At 48.2% G+C, this 17,508-nt stretch overlaps 1 protein-coding gene across 5 annotated transcripts in view; it reads left to right on the forward strand.

Annotated features, from left to right (window-relative positions):
- Window positions 1-10,047: 10,047 nt before the first annotated feature.
- The window catches only part of TSNARE1 (t-SNARE domain containing 1), a 281,169-nt gene continuing 273,708 nt past the window's right edge, over window positions 10,048-17,508 (forward strand). For all 5 annotated transcript variants that reach the window (XM_083144956.1, XM_083144957.1, XM_083144951.1 and 2 more), the window contains exon 1: window positions 10,048-10,187. The gene's annotated coding sequence lies outside the window, so the exon portion shown is untranslated. The remainder of the gene's footprint in view (window positions 10,188-17,508) is intronic.

Raw genomic sequence — 17,508 nt, forward strand, 5'->3', positions numbered from 1 at the left:
CTGCGAAAGGATCTCTTATTAAGGTATTGGTTCTTTGGTGTACAATACACTATAAAGGTACGCTACGCTGCGCTACGCTTTATTCGCACGTAGCTAGGTATAAAGGGTACGCTGGTTACGGACATAATACGTAACCTGCGCTTTTCACTTATTGTTTCTTTGGTCATATTTTATCGCCATTAACACCGCACATGCGCATTGGGAAAGCTACGCATGCGCAGATGAAAAAAAAAACCGCCCCCCCCCCGTATACGGTCCCACCGTACCAAACAGAATAAACCCCTAAGTCCCCACAGTAGTATATGATTACCGATGCTTGCGTTCCTTTGCTACTACAAGCTGGCAGTATTTCTGTGTCCCCTGGCTTGGGATACCAGCTCACACAGCGCCCTTCGCCATGAATTGTCTGTACTGACGGCACCGCAATGCCTAGTCCGCTTCTGTACGTCAGAAGTCCTACTCCTCTCTCTGCACCTCCTGTGCTGATCTCTCCCAGTAGCGCTCACTCCCCTTGTTATACCCAGCCCTGTCTATTCATAACCCAGCCAGTTCATTCAGGATGTTAGAGAGTTTGATAAGATGCAGAGGCGAACTGTCTGGGTTCCTGTATATAATGGGGTGTACATGATCAGATTACCTGCTGCGCTATATAAGACACTGTAACGGAATCTGCCGCGGTATATAAGACAATGTAACGAAATCTGCAGCGCTATATAAGACACTGTAACGGAATCTGCTGCGCTATATAAGACACCGTAACGGAATCTGCTGCGCTATATAAGACGCTGTAACGGAATCTACTGCGCTATATAAGACACTGTAACGGAATCTGCTGCGCTATATAAGACACTGTAACGGAATCTGCTGCGCTATATAAGACACTGTAACGGAATCTGCTGCGCTATATAAGACACTGTAACAGAATCTGCTGCGCTATATAAGGCACTGTAACGAAATATGCTGCCATATATAAGACACTGTAACGGAATCTGCTGTGCTATATAAGACGCTGTAACGGATTCAAAGAAAAAAAGTATATTTTTGAGCGCTATGGGTCAAGGTTAAGGTGCTATGTGCAAGTGGCTGCCCTCTGGAAGGGGGTTGCCGCCCCCAAGAAAGGTTAATAGAAGAAGAAAAAAAATACCAGTAGGCGCCTTCTGCACACACATATAACAATTTATTAAATTAGCAAATAATACAAAAAATTAATTAATTAATTAAACTAATTTAGACACAAAATAAATACATATAACAATATTAATGAATATAAAAAAAGGGTTAAAAAACATGTGCAAATAGCAATGGGTTTGATGGATATATATTTACCAAGTCCCAGTAGGATTCAATCATATGCGCATATGTTGCCCAGTAATGATGTCCCAAAATTGAAGGAAAAAAATGCCGGCTTTCTGCGGGAGTGAATATCACCTGTATGGTTTCCCAACAGTATTTTTGTAATCCACAGCGGAGATTTTGATGAAAGGGCTTTGTGGTAACAAACAATGGACAAGTATAACCGGTAAAGTCGACACTTTTGTGTCGATGGAGTCGGCAGCCACAGATGACAATTGCAGGCAAAGAATTTGCAACGGATAGATTTGTGTCTAAATTAGTTTAATTAATTAATTAATTTTTTGTATTATTTGCTAATTTAATAAATTGTTATATGTGTGTGCAGAAGGCGCCTACTGGTATTTTTTTTCTTGCTGTAACGGATTCTGCTGCACTATATAAGACACTAACGGAATCTGCTGTGCTATATAAGACACTGTAACGGAATCTGCTGCGCTATATAAGACACTGTAACGGAATCTGCTGCGCTATATAAGACGCTGTAACGGAATCTGCTGCGCTATATAAGACGCTGTAACAGAATCTGCTGTGCTATATAAGACGCTGTAACGGAATCTGCTGCGCTATATAAGAACCTGTAACGGAATCTGCTGCGCTATATAAGACACTGGAACGGAATCTGCTGCGCTATATTAGACACTGTAACGGAATCTGCTGCGCTATATAAGACGCTGTAATGGAATCTGCTGCGCTATATAAGACACTGTAACGGAATCTGCTGCGCTATATAAGGCACTGTAACGAAATATGCTGCCATATATAAGACACTGTAACGGAATCTGCTGTGCTATATAAGACGCTGTAACGGATTCTGCTGCACTATATAAGACACTAACGGAATCTGCTGCGCTATATAAGACACTGTAACGGAATCTGCTGCGCTATATAAGACGCTGTAACGGAATCTGCTGCGCTATATAAGACACTGTAACGGAATCTGCTGCGCTATATAAGACGCTGTAACTGAATCTGCTGCGCTATATAAGAACCTGTAACGGAATCTGCTGCGCTATATAAGACGCTGTAATGGAATCTGCTGCGCTATATAAGACACTGTAACGGAATCTGCTGCGCTATATAAGGCACTGTAACGAAATATGCTGCCATATGTAAGACACTGTAACGGAATCTGCTGTGCTATATAAGACGCTGTAACGGATTCTGCTGCACTATATAAGACACTAACGGAATCTGCTGCGCTATATAAGACACTGTAACGGAATCTGCTGCGCTATATAAGACGCTGTAACGGAATCTGCTGCGCTATATAAGACACTGTAACGGAATCTGCTGCGCTATATAAGGCACTGTAACGAAATATGCTGCCATATATAAGACACTGTAACGGAATCTGCTGTGCTATATAAGACGCTGTAACGGATTCTGCTGCACTATATAAGACACTAACGGAATCTGCTGCGCTATATAAGACACTGTAATGGAATCTGCTGCGCTATATAAGACGCTGTAACGGAATCTGCTGCGCTATATAAGACACTGTAACGGAATCTGCTGCGCTATATAAGACGCTGTAACTGAATCTGCTGCGCTATTTAAGAAACTAACAGAATCTGCTGCGCTATTTAAGAAACTGTAACGGAATCTGCTGCACTATATAAGAAACTGTAACGGAATCTGCTGCGCTATATAAGAAACTGTAACGGAATCTGCTGCACTATATAAGACACTGTAACGGAATCTGCTGCACTATATAAGACACTGTAACGGAATCTGCTGCGCTATATAAGAAGGAGGAGGAGTTTGCAGGTGCACACTAAATATAAATGCTAGACCTTTTAATATATTTGCTATATTGCATTTCTGAGGTTATTAGCATAATTAGTGCATGAACACCCTTTATCTGAAGCCACCTAGATTCTTGTGCCCTCCAATGGCCCACCAGAGTAACCGCCGGGAACACAACAAGACCAATCCTGAAAGTCAGCATGTTGACTGGTATGTGGCTGGAGCCATGCTGATTGGTGGACAGCTGTCAGCATGTTAATTGGTGGATGGTTGAGCCAGTTAGTATGCTGATTGGTGAATTGCACTCAGAGAACTTTCCAATGACTCAGTTGTTTGTCCAACATTTCACTTTAATAAAACTTTCCTAAGGGATCAAGAAAAGCACGAAAACATCTTCCTTGACATAGGTTAACAAACAGAACCGATGAACGGGAGTCACCGCCTGAGGTGGTGGCATTCAATCATATTTAGTCATATTTTCTGCAATTATATATCTGAGATTACATTCACACACGAGTCTAAATGAGGTGAGTAATAGCAATATTAATTTCCTTCCAAGATAATGTCTCATAATGGGCCAGATATTGATATTCATTTATATTATTTATACTTGTTAAGAAGGTGAATCCATTTTCTCTTTTAGCTTTATTGGAATTCTAAGCCAATGTGTTTAATCTCAGTGCAGGAAGCAGGACCAGGATATATGTGTGTGTGTGTGTGTGTGTGTGTGTGTGTGTGTGGTGTGCGCATACCTCCCAGCGTCTTCATCTCTACAAGAGGGACACGTGTGCGTCCGGAAAGGGGACATGGCCTATGCAAATGAGGGCATGGCCTATGCAAGTGAGGCCACGTTGGGCCACGCCCCTGTTTTTCGCCCTCTGCGGGTCACAGCCTCCTCTTTCAGAATCAAAGAAACAATCCAGTAAGCAACACACGGCTCCTATTGTAATCCCGGACCCCGAGCCTGGCCAGCTAGACCCCCATCAGGAGCATTGGACTTGCTCACAGAAACCGTTTTTAAAGGCAGCTAAAAGGTGCCAGCAATCAACTTCTGTAGTTGATTCCTGGGCTGAAACCAAAACCTGTACTGGATCCCTGTTTAACTACTGTAGTGTGCTTAAAACAGGGAACACCTATTAACCTTGTCTCGCTCCTTCCCCCTTAGCTTCAACCACCTTGGTGGAGCTACGCATTTCCTAACTCTATTTGTGCCATCCACCCATAAACACACACCTCCACTATCCTCCAGAGTTTTGCTTCTTCACCCTCTTCCTACTCCTCACTACAGGGTTGTGAGAAAGATCGGGAACAATAAACTAGTAAGGGCATCTGTATTTACATGATGCTTCCCAGGGATGCTGCACTTCAAACTTAAATGGCTGTAATGCCAACAACCAACGAGTCACACGAGTGTCCATTTTAAGCGTGCTTGGTCTGGAATGAGCCAATATTCTTGACTCAGCAAATAATAGTTCAGTCCTGTATTTGAGTTCTGTGGGCAGCATTTTCTGGCTAAGGTGGAGAATGGGTTTCTCCTCCCCATCTACAATACCTCTTAGGAAAGGACAACCCCTAATCCTTCCCCAGAGGTATTTGTCTGCAACATTAACGGCTTTTTGAAATCAGGAGCCTGTAAAACAGACTCTGCACACAAGGCATGCCTTAAATCCTGTCCTGTAGCCTCCACTGGCCTAGAACATATTATTGTACCTGGTGACGGAATCTTCAGACACCGCGTTAGAGGTGCCACCCTAGTGGCAAAATCACGCATGAATCGGATAATAGCCTACTAGACCCAGTAATGTCCTGAGTGGAGACTTACACTTTGGTTTGTGAGCACTGCTTCTGCTTTGTTAGGTTGAGGCTTAACTTGCCCTCTGCCTACAATATATAAATAATTTCTTAAAAAAGGCGTGCGGTCCCCCTGCCCGGCTCTACTAGCCCCAGGCTTCTTCAGCCGGATTGTTGCAGAAATACAGGGGGGGGGGGGGGGAAGCTGGGGTCTCCCTGCAACCAGCACCGGGTTCAAACAGCCAGTGTTGTCATGCCACAGCCTGGGGACACTTATTATATATGGTGGGCCTTTATGGTGGGAACCGGCCATACACTTCCATGTTAAATTCATAACATGCGCGTCTATGGAACTGAGCATGGTCAATCAGCATCGGAGCTCCTGATTGGCTTAGGGAGGATCCCCCAGTCTCGGGGAGGAGCTGCAAGTATAAAAACACTTGCGGCTCCTCAGGTTCATTTGGATTCGGGTCAGCGGTTTGTTATTTTTTACACCTGTGGATGCCTACAGGGAACGAAGCGGACCAGTCTACGCCGGAAGAGCTGGTGAGTATGATCGAAGAGCCCGGGGATGGTTATTGCCCGGCGGTGGAGGGGAACGCACGCCATTTATTCAATTATTTATTTATTTCTTCTATATGTATATGAATACAGCAGCTTAGTAAATTTGCCAAATTCTCCAGTCGTACTTTCGGCTGACTATGGCTGACTCCGGTCATAACTGTTCGTACTTCAGATCGGTCATACTCTGCAATCTTAGCCATGTGAGCTCTGCTTCTACTTTTATAAGGTTGAGGCTAAACTTGATATTTGCCTACAATATAAGAATACTTTGCTTCCACCATTCCGATGGCACACTTCTCTGGGTTGGATGTAAAACACTATGGGCCTCATTTATCAAGTAATTTTTGCAGCTAAATCGCGTGTTTTTGGGAGTAAACCACTAATATTAAGTATCCCCTCAATGTATTAAAGGGGGACCGCAGCAGGAATCTCCGATCCCTGCTGCGATCCCCCCCAGCAGCGCTGCCGGGCGCATCCCCCATAGGTTTCTATGGGGGATGCAAAGCTGCCCGATGTATCAACATTGGGCAGCCCAGCTTCGTATCCCTGGGCTATCGCCATTCTGGGATGGGGATAGCCCATTGTAGCCTATGGCTACACATTGCACTGCCCGGGCAGCAGTGCGCTCAGCGGGGTCGCCGGGGGGGGGGCGCATAACCTTGCATGCACAGACCCCCTGGCTTCCGGAGCCCTGTCCCTGCAGTGTCAGGGATGATACATCCCTGTGATGTGATGGCATTTTACAATGCAATCCTGGGTGGTAATATTCTGCCCAGATGGCATTGTAAATGCGATCAATGATAAATGTGCCCCTATAACCATAGAGACTGTAATACTACCTCCACCTTTGGAAAGTACAATGTCATCTAGATACGCTGTGGCATAATCTCTATGAGGTCAGAGAAACTTGTTCATAGCCCTTTGGAAAGTACAGAAGCAGGGGCTACATGCCAAGGGCAGTACTTTATAATATAAAAGACCCTCTGGGGTTCAAAAGACCGTCTATGCCTTGGTTGCCTCAGTCAAAGGAATTTGCCAGTACCCTTTTGTTAAGTCAATAGTACTGAGATACTGAGTCAAACTGATAAACTTTATTTAGCCTTCGGAAATCATCACAGAACCTTATGGTGACCAAAATCTTGGGCACTAAGACAATAGGATTATTATATTCTGTGAGGAGTAATGGTGTGGTGACCTGGTTGCGGATGCCCAGCAGTCCTTTCTATCTCCTGCAAACTAAAGATTTACCTATAACAGGCATGCTTGAAGGGGCAAATTAGGTTTGCCCCAACTCCAGTGCCACCAGGTCTTAATGAGGGATAAGGCTTCTGCAGGAGGCTAGGCAGCCCAAAAGGAGGGTCTGGAGGAACTGATTTTAGCAAAAATTGTCTAGAGCGCTAGGGATAGTTGTTATGTGTGGTATACACCAGCAGCCACTACGGTGAGGTTGGAATGGTGCCTGGTAGCGATATGTCAAGTACAACCCTGCCTGTTTTCCCTCCCCATGTTCCTCTAATGGGGCAAGGCAGCTACCCCACCTCAACCCTGGCTGAAATGGTGCCTGGAAGTGAATTTTCAGGAAATCTCTACAGCCACCCTCAGTACACCTTGAAGAGGTGGAGAGGGTTACTAATACTAAATTTTGGGCATTACTTTCTCGGAAGATCTGTCCTGGTCCACACATACCGCAATGGCAGTTGGTAAGGCTCAGCAACGCCTTTTTTTCTTCGAAGATTACGAGCAGCTGGCCTATCTAGGCCTATGCTTATGAACTTTTACTTCTGCGTAATCGAGAGTCTGTTGACTTATGCCATTGCGGTATGGTATGGAAATTCTAAGTGCTCTGATCGGAGATCCCTAGACAGGATAGTTACGGCTGCAGAAAAAGTCATTGGCCAACCCCTGCCTAGGATGGCAGATATTTTTTTGAGGAGGGGAAAAGCGAAGGCTAAAAAAATTATTTTAGACCCTAGTCATCCCTGCTATTCTCTTTTCTCCCTGTTGCCCTCTGGGAAACGTTACAGGTGCTTGAGTTGCCGCACTAGTCAGTTGCAGAACAGTATTTTCCCATCTGTTATTTTGTGTTTGAATTGTGGTATATGAATTGTATTTCTTTCTTTCTTTCTCTTCTTTTCTTCCTTGTGAATTTCACTTTACATTTTTTAATGTTGTAGTGACAATAAATTATTATTATATTATAATTACATGACATACAATTAAGCATGGAGGTTCAGCAATCCTGCATTACTAAGTTCCCCTTATTATTATAGTGCCACATCCAGGGGCTCCGCACCTCCCACTGCTGCCAGTGCATATGACCGCCACTAGTTACCATGGAAACCACATGAAAGTACATGGCGAGAACTTAGGCCTCCATATTGTACCTGTGTGAATATCGTCATCTCGTGCCTCCAGAAATCACTCCACCACAGCTACTGACTCCACTCAGCTGCAATGGGTTGAACCTCTGTCTTCTTATTGTTACTTTACACATACAGTAGCTAATTCCCCTTTTACACCGCAGCAAAACTCCGGGTCTTCGGAACTCCGGGCCTTCGGCAGGTCAGACCCGGGTCAGCGGCGGTATAAATGGGACACGCTGAGCTCGCTGCTCGCTGTTATTATTAAATGTATGATGGGGACATGGAGCACATGGTATTATTACATGTATGACTGGGACATGGAGCACATGGTATTATTACATGTATGATGGGGACATGGAGCACATGGTATTATTACATGTATGACTGGGACATGGAGCACATGGATGCTATTATTACATGTATGATGGGGACATTAAGCACATGCGTATTATTATTACATGTATGACTGGGACATGGAGCACATGGGTGTTATTATAACATGTATGATGGGAACATGGAGTACATGGGTATTATTATTACATGTATGACTGGGACATGGAGCACATGGGTGTTATTATTACATGTATGACTGGGACATGGAGCACATGGGTGTTATTATTACATGTATGACTGGGACGTGGAGCACATGGGTATTATTATTACATGTATGACTGGGACATGGAGCACATGGTATTATTATTACATGTATGATGGGAACATGGAGCACATGGGTGTTATAGCATACCCTCCAACAGTACCAAATTTGCCGGTACAGTACCGTTTCTTTACAGTCTGTACCGAATGTACTGAATTGACAGCCGGGCAGTAAGCTGTCTGTGCGCTGCCCGGCTGGATCTAGTTCAGGGTTGCCAACCCTCCCGGAATTTCCGTTAGTCTCCCGAAAATCGGGTCTCCCTCCCGGCCCCCCGGAAGGGTGGGCAACCCTCCCGGATTCAGGGGGGACCCCCGCTGACCCCCGAATCGCAGCATTAAAATGCCGCAATCCTCGGGTCTCAGACAAGGGGGCAGAGCTAAAACGGCACAATCGCATCATTTTAGCCCCCCTCCACAGAGATCCGTGAATTAGCTGCTTTAACAGCATGGGGCGGGGCTTAGTGATGTCACTCGCAAGCCCCACCCCCTGAGTGGCTGCTGAATCTCTCCTCTCCGGGCTTCTCCCGGAGAGGAGAATCTTAAAGTCAGCAACCCTGATCTAGTTTCTGCCCTCTGCCGTATACTCAAAGCAGCGGCAGCAGCAGCCTAGTCTCTCCCTGTAAAACCCCACCCAATTCTAATTATCTCTGCACAAGTAACACCTGCCTCACCTGCAGTGCACACGGTTTTGTCCATCTAAGAAATATTTTGTCAGAAAGAGTGAACTAGAATAAGGGCCTCAGTTCCTGCTGGAGCCTGCTGAAAAATAGCCCTGGTTATAATTACATGTATGACAGGGTTGCCGACTTTTTCTGTCTCCTCTCCGGGAGAAGCCCGGAGAGGAGACTTCCAGCTGCAGGTCGGGGGGCGGGGCTTGAGCTTTACATCTTTAAGCCCCGCCCCCATGATGTTAAAACCCCCAATACACGGATCTCTGTGGAGGGGGCGGAGCTAAAATGACGCAATTTTAGCTCCGCCCCCTCCTCTGATTGACGCTTTCAATCCAAAAGGTATGGGGAAGACGCCGCAATCGGGGGGTGGCGTGGGGGTCCCCCGGAATCCGGGAGGGTTGCCCACCTTTCCGGGAGGCCGGGAGGAGGACCCGATTTTCGGGATCCTCCCGGTAATTCCGGGAGGGTCGGCAACCCTGATGTATGATGGGGACATGGAGCGCATGGGTGTTATTATTACATGTATGACTGGGACATGGAGCACATGGTATTATTATTACATGTATGACTGGGACGTGGAGCACATGGCATTATTACATGTATGACTGGGACATGGAGCACATGGGTGTTATTATTACATGTATGACTGGGACGTGGAGCACATGGCATTATTACATGTATGACTGGGACATGGAGCACATGGTATTATTATTACATGTATGACTGGGACGTGGAGCACATGGCATTATTACATGTATGACTGGGACATGGAGAACATGGTATTATTATTATTACATATGACTGGGATATATGGGGCACATGGTATTATTATTATTACATGTGTGTTTGTGTGGCTGTAGGACACACATGGACTGGGTCACATGACTACTATACCCTGGTTGCTTGGAGAGGCGGGGACGGCACTGTGTCGGTGACGTCAGCACGCACGGCACGCCGTCACGTGACGAGGAACCAGCTGTGGCTCACGTGACGCCGCTCCGCCCACTCCTCCCGCAGCCCGGTCATCCCGCGCTCTCTCCGTCAGGTAGGGTCACCTCACCCGCCCGCCCGGCACACCCTCCGCCCCCAGCGCCTTACCCGCCACACCCGTTCCCCAATCCCGGCCTCCGGTACGCTAATACCGCGGTCCTGGCCTGACGGAGGCCGCATGTGGAGCCGCTGCGGCCTGGAGAGCTGGGTGTGGGGCCCGGTGCGGCGTGTGTGGCCAAGAGTGGGTGTGTGACGCCTGAGTGCGTGGCCACAGTGCCCTGTGTGTGTGACATGGGACTGCCAGGGGGGTAGTACTGTGTCCTGGATACCTACCTGCCGGGGAACTGTAAGTCCCAGCGTGCCCTGCCCGGGTATAGTACTGTACTGTATGTGCTGTGACTGAGGCATGTGGAATCTCCTCTAGGTAATGCTGGGACCTGTGCCCCTTCCCCTCCTCTGTGCCATGCTGGGACCTGTGCCCCTTCCCCTCCTCTGTGCCATGCTGGGACCTGTGCCCCTTCCCCTCCTCTGTGCCATGCTGGGACCTGTGCCCCTTCCCCTCCTCTGTGCCATGCTGGGACCTGTGCCCCTTCCCCTCCTCTGTGCCATGCTGGGACCTGTGCCCCTTCCCCTCCTCTGTGCCATGCTGGGACCTGTGCCCCTTCCCCTCCTCTGTGCCATGCTGGGACCTGTGCCCCTTCCCCTCCTCTGTGCCATGCTGGGACCTGTGCCCCTTCCCCTCCTCTGTGCCATGCTGGGACCTGTGCCCCTTCCCCTCCTCTGTGCCATGCTGGGACCTGTGCCCCTTCCCCTCCTCTGTGCCATGCTGGGACCTGTGCCCCTTCCCCTCCTCTGTGCCATGCTGGGACCTGTGCCCCTTCCCCTCCTCTGTGCCATGCTGGGACCGGTGCCCCTTCCCCTCCTCTGTGCCATGCTGGGACCTGTGCCCCTTCCCCTCCTCTGTGCCATGCTGGGACCTGTGCCCCTTCCCCTCCTCTGTGCCATGCTGGGACCTGTGCCCCTTCCCCTCCTCTGTGCCATGCTGGGACCTGTGCCCCTTCCCCTCCTCTGTGCCATGCTGGGACCTGTGCCCCTTCCCCTCCTCTGTGCCATGCTGGGACCTGTGCCCCTTCCCCTCCCTCTGTGCCATGCTGTGACCTGTGCCCCCTCCCCTCCTCCGTGCCATGCTGGGCCCTGTGCCCCTTCCCCCTCCTCCGTGCCATGCTGGGCCCTGTGCCCCTTCCCCTCCTCCGTGCCATGCTGGGCCCTGTGCCCCTTCCCCTCCTCCGTGCCATGCTGGGACGTGTGCCCCTTCCCCTCCTCCGTGCCATGCTGGGACGTGTGCCCCTTCCCCTCCTCCGTGCCATGCTGGGACGTGTGCCCCTTCCCCTCCTCCGTGCCATGCTGGGACGTGTGCCCCTTCCCCTCCTCCGTGCCATGCTGGGACGTGTGCCCCTTCCCCTCCTCCGTGCCATGCTGGGACGTGTGCCCCTTCCCCTCCTCCGTGCCATGCTGGGACGTGTGCCCCTTCCCCTCCTCCGTGCCATGCTGGGACGTGTGCCCCTTCCCCTCCTCCGTGCCATGCTGGGACGTGTGCCCCTTCCCCTCCTCCGTGCCATGCTGGGACGTGTGCCCCTTCCCCTCCTCCGTGCCATGCTGGGACGTGTGCCCCTTCCCCTCCTCCGTGCCATGCTGGGCCCTGTGCCCCTTCCTCTCCTCCGTGCCATGCTGGGCCCTGTGCCCCTTCCTCTCCTCCGTGCCATGCTGGGCCCTGTGCCCCTTCCCCTCCTCCGTGCCATGCTGGGCCCTGTGCCCCTTCCCCTCCTCCGTGCCATGCTGGGCCCTGTGCCCCTTCCCCTCCTCCGTGCCATGCTGGGACGTGTGCCCCTTCCCCTCCTCCGTGCCATGCTGGGACGTGTGCCCCCTCCCCTCCTTAGTGCCATGCTGGTACCTGTGCCCCATCCGCTTCCTGAGCAACCCGACCGCCCTCCCCCTTCCCTCCAACCCCCCCTTGCCCCCTCACCATTAGTCTTTTGCTCAATTCCCCTTCTTGAGGCAATGCTGGGACCTGTCACCATTTCACCTATGCCCTTTTCCTGTGCCACTAACCCCCTTCCCCTTATCCCATGCTGGCACTTTTGATCTTCCACCAAGACATGCTGAGACTTATAGTTCACCGCAGGCTGGGAGTACCTGGCTGTGGTGGGTGTGTGTGTGTGGTGCAGTAATGCAGATTACAGATCAGTGTGCCCATTATATCATTAGTATGGTGTGTGATGTGTGTACAGTGTATTGACCATGGTCGCTGGTTATGTGTAATAGGACAGTTACAGGGTCTTTATCTGCAGGTTATAATGAGTCTATAGGTATTTTACCTTTCTTCTGTTGCCCGTTTCTGCTAATGTCCTTGCCTAATGTTCCAGCTGTCCTTGTCCTGCACGATCACAAACTGCTTGTGTTTTTATTGTGTATATATAACTGTACCCTCTGCTTGGGTGGTGGTTGGATCTTGGGGGAAATACACATAAACAGATGAACCATACCAGAATGTTAGATATCTGTAACATCATACCGCGCCGATCTGCATCGCTATTTTCCGAAACATGCGCAGCCCGGCACCACAGCGATGAATTATATTCCTAAAGTGTTCTCCTGCAGAGGTTAGACATGTGGTCCTGGGGGGGGGACTTTATTCTGAGCTTATGTTTATGCTGATGAGAGCAGTTTTCTTTCCTGTTTATCTAGTTTGGTGCAGCGCCATCATTTAGCACTAACATCCCATGGATGGCACCGGGCATTCATGAAGACTACGCGGAACCCTGCCGTGTTGTGTGCCACCACATGTCCTTCATATACAAGCCTTGTCATAGCTGTACTGATGCAGATATTTGGAACTTTGTCAATGACGTGCCCATGTGTCAGGGCCCCCAGTTCATGACGTGCCCATGTGGCAGGGCCCCCAGTTCATGACGTGCACTAAAGGGGCCTACACATGGGGAGGATTTGCTCAGCGATGTAAACGATGTAGTTTGCTTAGCACACAGCCATGCACCGCGATGTGTGCTGAGCGATCTGTCATGGCCGGAGTGTTCTCCGGTGACATCACTGGCCCTGACCGGCGATCTAACAAGAATTATCCAGCATGCTGGATCTTAATCTCCGGGCGATAGCAACGCGCGGGTGCCAGTGCATCTCTATGGCCCCTACACACAGAGCAATGTAGGGGTATTTTCTGAACGATCTAGAAAAATATTGTTTAAAAATGCCAGCGTCACTCACATTTGTTATATAAATTCAAATAAAAGGTAACATTACAGGTCATCATGATGAATAACAATGTTTGTTTGGCAATTTACACATTTATTTTGACAAATTCACGGGTTAAGTAAAAGTCAACCAAAGTGTTTCTGCCATATTTGAATATCTGCCGAATACTTCACTACTAGACGACTGACTGAACTCGGGGATTGACCTGTGATGCAATAGTTGTGGTCACTGCACCAACCTTCGCTTGTTTGTATCAGCCAGAGTTATGCCTCGGAGCCAGTGAATGTTATCTAATCCCCTGTATAGGAATTGAGTTATGGGGTCACTGAATTGCTTCTTTGTTGCCTCTTTTCCTGATCCATTCTGAGAATAAACAAGCGCTGAAAAATACCAACAAAGCAGAAGTGCTTATACCCCCCCCCACACACACACACACACACCTGTGCACCTCTGTGTATGCTGCTGTTGTGTCAGATGTCTCTTCCAGTCTGCTGGTGTTCACACTGCTGGATGTACCAACCATTGCACTCTTTATGGCGTCATACATAGGATAGTACATACTAACACATGGGTGTTGAAATATGGCAGCAGTATACCAGTTCACAACGTTACACAATTACAACCCACAGATAACATATTTGCGTGTAGACCTCAATAGGAGACTTTGGGGCAGATTTATTAAGCTTGGTGAAGTGATAAAGGGTCTGCTTTTTTTATCACTGGCCAATCAGCTCCTTACTGTGAGGCTTGGTTTGAAAAATGACAGGTAAGAGCTGATTGGCAATTGATAAAAAAAGCAGACCCTTTATCACTTCACTGAGCTTAATAAATCTACCGCTTTATATGTAGCTGGACTATGGGTGGGCACATAGAAATATGCCCTCTCGTGCACAGACAAGAATTAGCCATTGGTGTCTTAATCTAGTGTTTGGATTTGCCGCCTCTAGAAATCAGACAGCTGTGGTTGGATGCATCTGACATCACATGCTATGAGTGGGCGGGGCTATGACACCGCGCTCAGTGATGGGCTTGTGAATGGCACCAAATGTAAACGGGTGTTGCATGCACTGCGGTTCTTAAAGTTAGCATTGGTCACATGTCACTGCAGGGTGACTTTTGGCTGCACACAGTGCAAGGTGATGGTATTTTTTTCTGGTGGCTCCAGAAATTAAGAATGGTGAGAATACTTCAGAGTGTTTGTATACATGTACTGTGTATGATTGACATGGTAACCATTGGGGATGAGTATACATGTCTGAGGGGTATTTGGAGACATATTATAATGGTACCCAGCCATAGTGAGGTTTGTTTATTTCGATGATTGGTCCATGTGACTTACATAATAATGGATTGTTGCAATCCCTAGGACCGGTATAGTGTGACACAGGAGTAACTGTCGCCCTTATATGGATAACGCCAGACCGTGGAAGAGCCTGGGAAGGTTTACTTGTGAGTGAGCACTGACCAAACCCACACCACGCTTGGTGTATTTAATAACTGCTCTTGGTGCTGTGCCCCTTGTACTGTACTGATATGGATAACGCTTGTCACAATAATGATGAATAGATTCTGGTGCTTTCCAGTATTCCTAAAACTGTACTGAGCATCATAACTGCATTTATTCTAGTAACTTATTTATTAAGTTTCACAAAAACAAACTGGGTTCTTACAGGCAGATGTAGAGGTATGAGGGCCCTGCTCACAAGCTTCCACTGTATAGGGAAATAAGCACTGATACACAAGGATAGGTGATATATATATTGCATAAAGGTTAGGGTGGCCGATCCCAGGATCGGTAGGATCCTGGGATTTGGCCCCAAAATCGCTGGGAATTCAATCCCGGGATTGGAGGTTTAGACTGTGTATGCGCATTCTAATGCTGGGCAGCGTCTGAGCACCTACTCCTGTTGGTGACATGTTGCTCTGCGATGCGTGACATAATGTCAGTAGTCGCGCTGCGCAGGCCGAACAGCTGCACCGCCGCTCCCCGACCCATGATTCACGGTGCCACAGACTTCTGGTCATACCGCTTCATCCCCCCCACTGCTCACCGCCTCCTGCCCACACAGCCCGTCTTGCTCCCATGCACAGCTTCTGCCACACCACCCAGCTCCTGGGGCATTTAAAAAAAAAAAAAGGGAAGCCAATCCCAGGATTGAGCATTTTTCAATTCCGAATCCCAGGATTGGAAAAAAAATGCCTGGGGATTGGCATCCCTAATAATAGTCCAGCCAGATTGCAGAGGCTCTCGGTAGTCTCTCAGTGATGTCGGTCTGTGGTCAGGACATTAGGAAGGTGAGACAGCTAATAGGGGATGATATGTATTTGATGCATTTGTGGAACAACTGGATATGAGACTGGGGGGGGGGGGGGGGGGGGTTGTTTCCCTGTAAGAACTGTTATGGCTGGAGTGCTACTTTTACATGAAATGTTACTTTTAATTAGTGACCAATTTAATGGTTTGATAAAATAGTGTGTTCGCTGGTGCAGGAAGTCTCCCAGCATGGGATTATCACATGCACCCTCTTCCAGTCTCTGGATCACGGCTGAGCGCTGGAGGCACTGGGGAGAATGAATGAATCCACTGCTCTCTGATCTTCTGCCAGACTCAGTCACATCCTGGGAGATTAGTACAGTCCTGCAGCTTATGTTGTGCAGCTGGCTCTTTACCTGTATTGTGCGATATAAGATGGTTCTACCGCATTCACCGTAGCAGGATGACCTTGCGCATGTATACTGTGGGCGTGCGCAGTCTATCGATAATCGCCCCGGCCTGTGAATTCGCCACCGTACGATCAGGACTTTAATTAGGCTCATAAGTCTTTATTTTTTGCTGGCTTCTAGATTGTCAAAAAGCTGCCAACCGCGTTCCTTCCCCCATTTCTGCTCTGTGATGAGCACAACACAGTCAGCGAATGACAGATTTGCCGCCCTAGGTGCGGACACTCCTGCGATAGTTCGTTGTGTGATTGCAGCTTTGATGGCAAGGGAACGCTACCTTTAATATTAAATTCCATGGCGTACCCTCATGTGTCAGCTCAGCGTGATGTAATGGAAAAGGGTAACCTCCTGACCCCCCCAAGCTGCCCAAAGGGAAGCTCAGTCCACCTTTCATTTCTTAATTTCCTGCCTGCTGTTAGTTTCATTACAGAGCGGATTACTTTCAGCACTGACGGGCTAATTTCTTCATTACTGTCTCGTGGCAAAGACAAGTTTGCTGCGTTTTTACTTTACCTTTTTTTTTTTTTCCAATAAGGCTGAAGAAATGAGTCTATTTGTACTATATATTGTTACGTGTGAGGGCTCATTTGCAATTCATTTAAAGTCCGTGGGTTTATTGGAAGTTATTTGCAGTGATTTAATGCGTAATAGAGGAACGGCGAGATGGGCAGTGATATGGGCCTGTTCTGTGTTACACCATACATTATAACAGACCTGCTCAGATGGGTGCTGTGTCGGAATTTGCAGAATCCGGAATGTGGCGTTTCTTCTGAACAAGCCTTTGAAGTTGTACACGGTAATTTCTGTGATCTAGAATGTGAACTAATTAAACACAGGTGTGAATTCATTTAAAATATTGTGTTGGGAAAGATGCTTAACAGATTGGCAATTATGGAAATTCTGTTTACTAGTTTTATACCCAATTGTGTATCCGTGTTAGACTGTAAGGAATATAATCTACGTGGGTAAATACAGTAGGAGAATACAGGCGGCTATATATATATTTTGCTGTTGAGTAGCAGCGCATGTATATGTTGCGTGAAAAACTGCTCTATGATACTGTAATAGAACTGACATATTACATTCCTTTATTAATTCTGGTCAAAGGGGTTCTATTCAGTGCTGGAATTTGGAACCCTAAATTTGCACCACAAAAATTCAGCACATAGTGACTTTTACCCCTTTTTACCCCATAAATCCCGGATCCGACCCGGCATTTGGAACAAGGATCCAGGCCGGGCCGGATCTGGGATTTAACCTGTTTACACTGCGGTGCCCACCCGCAGTGTAGACGGAGGCGGCGCTTGGAGATGACATCTCCAAGTGCCGGGGCCGCGGTCATGCCAGCTGGGACCGCTGATCGCCATGCTGGGGGGCTGCCGCACAGG

This window comes from Crinia signifera, chromosome 5 (genome assembly GCF_055691185.1).
Source record: "Crinia signifera chromosome 5, ASM5569118v1, whole genome shotgun sequence".
Taxonomy (NCBI): Eukaryota; Metazoa; Chordata; class Amphibia; order Anura; family Myobatrachidae; genus Crinia; species Crinia signifera.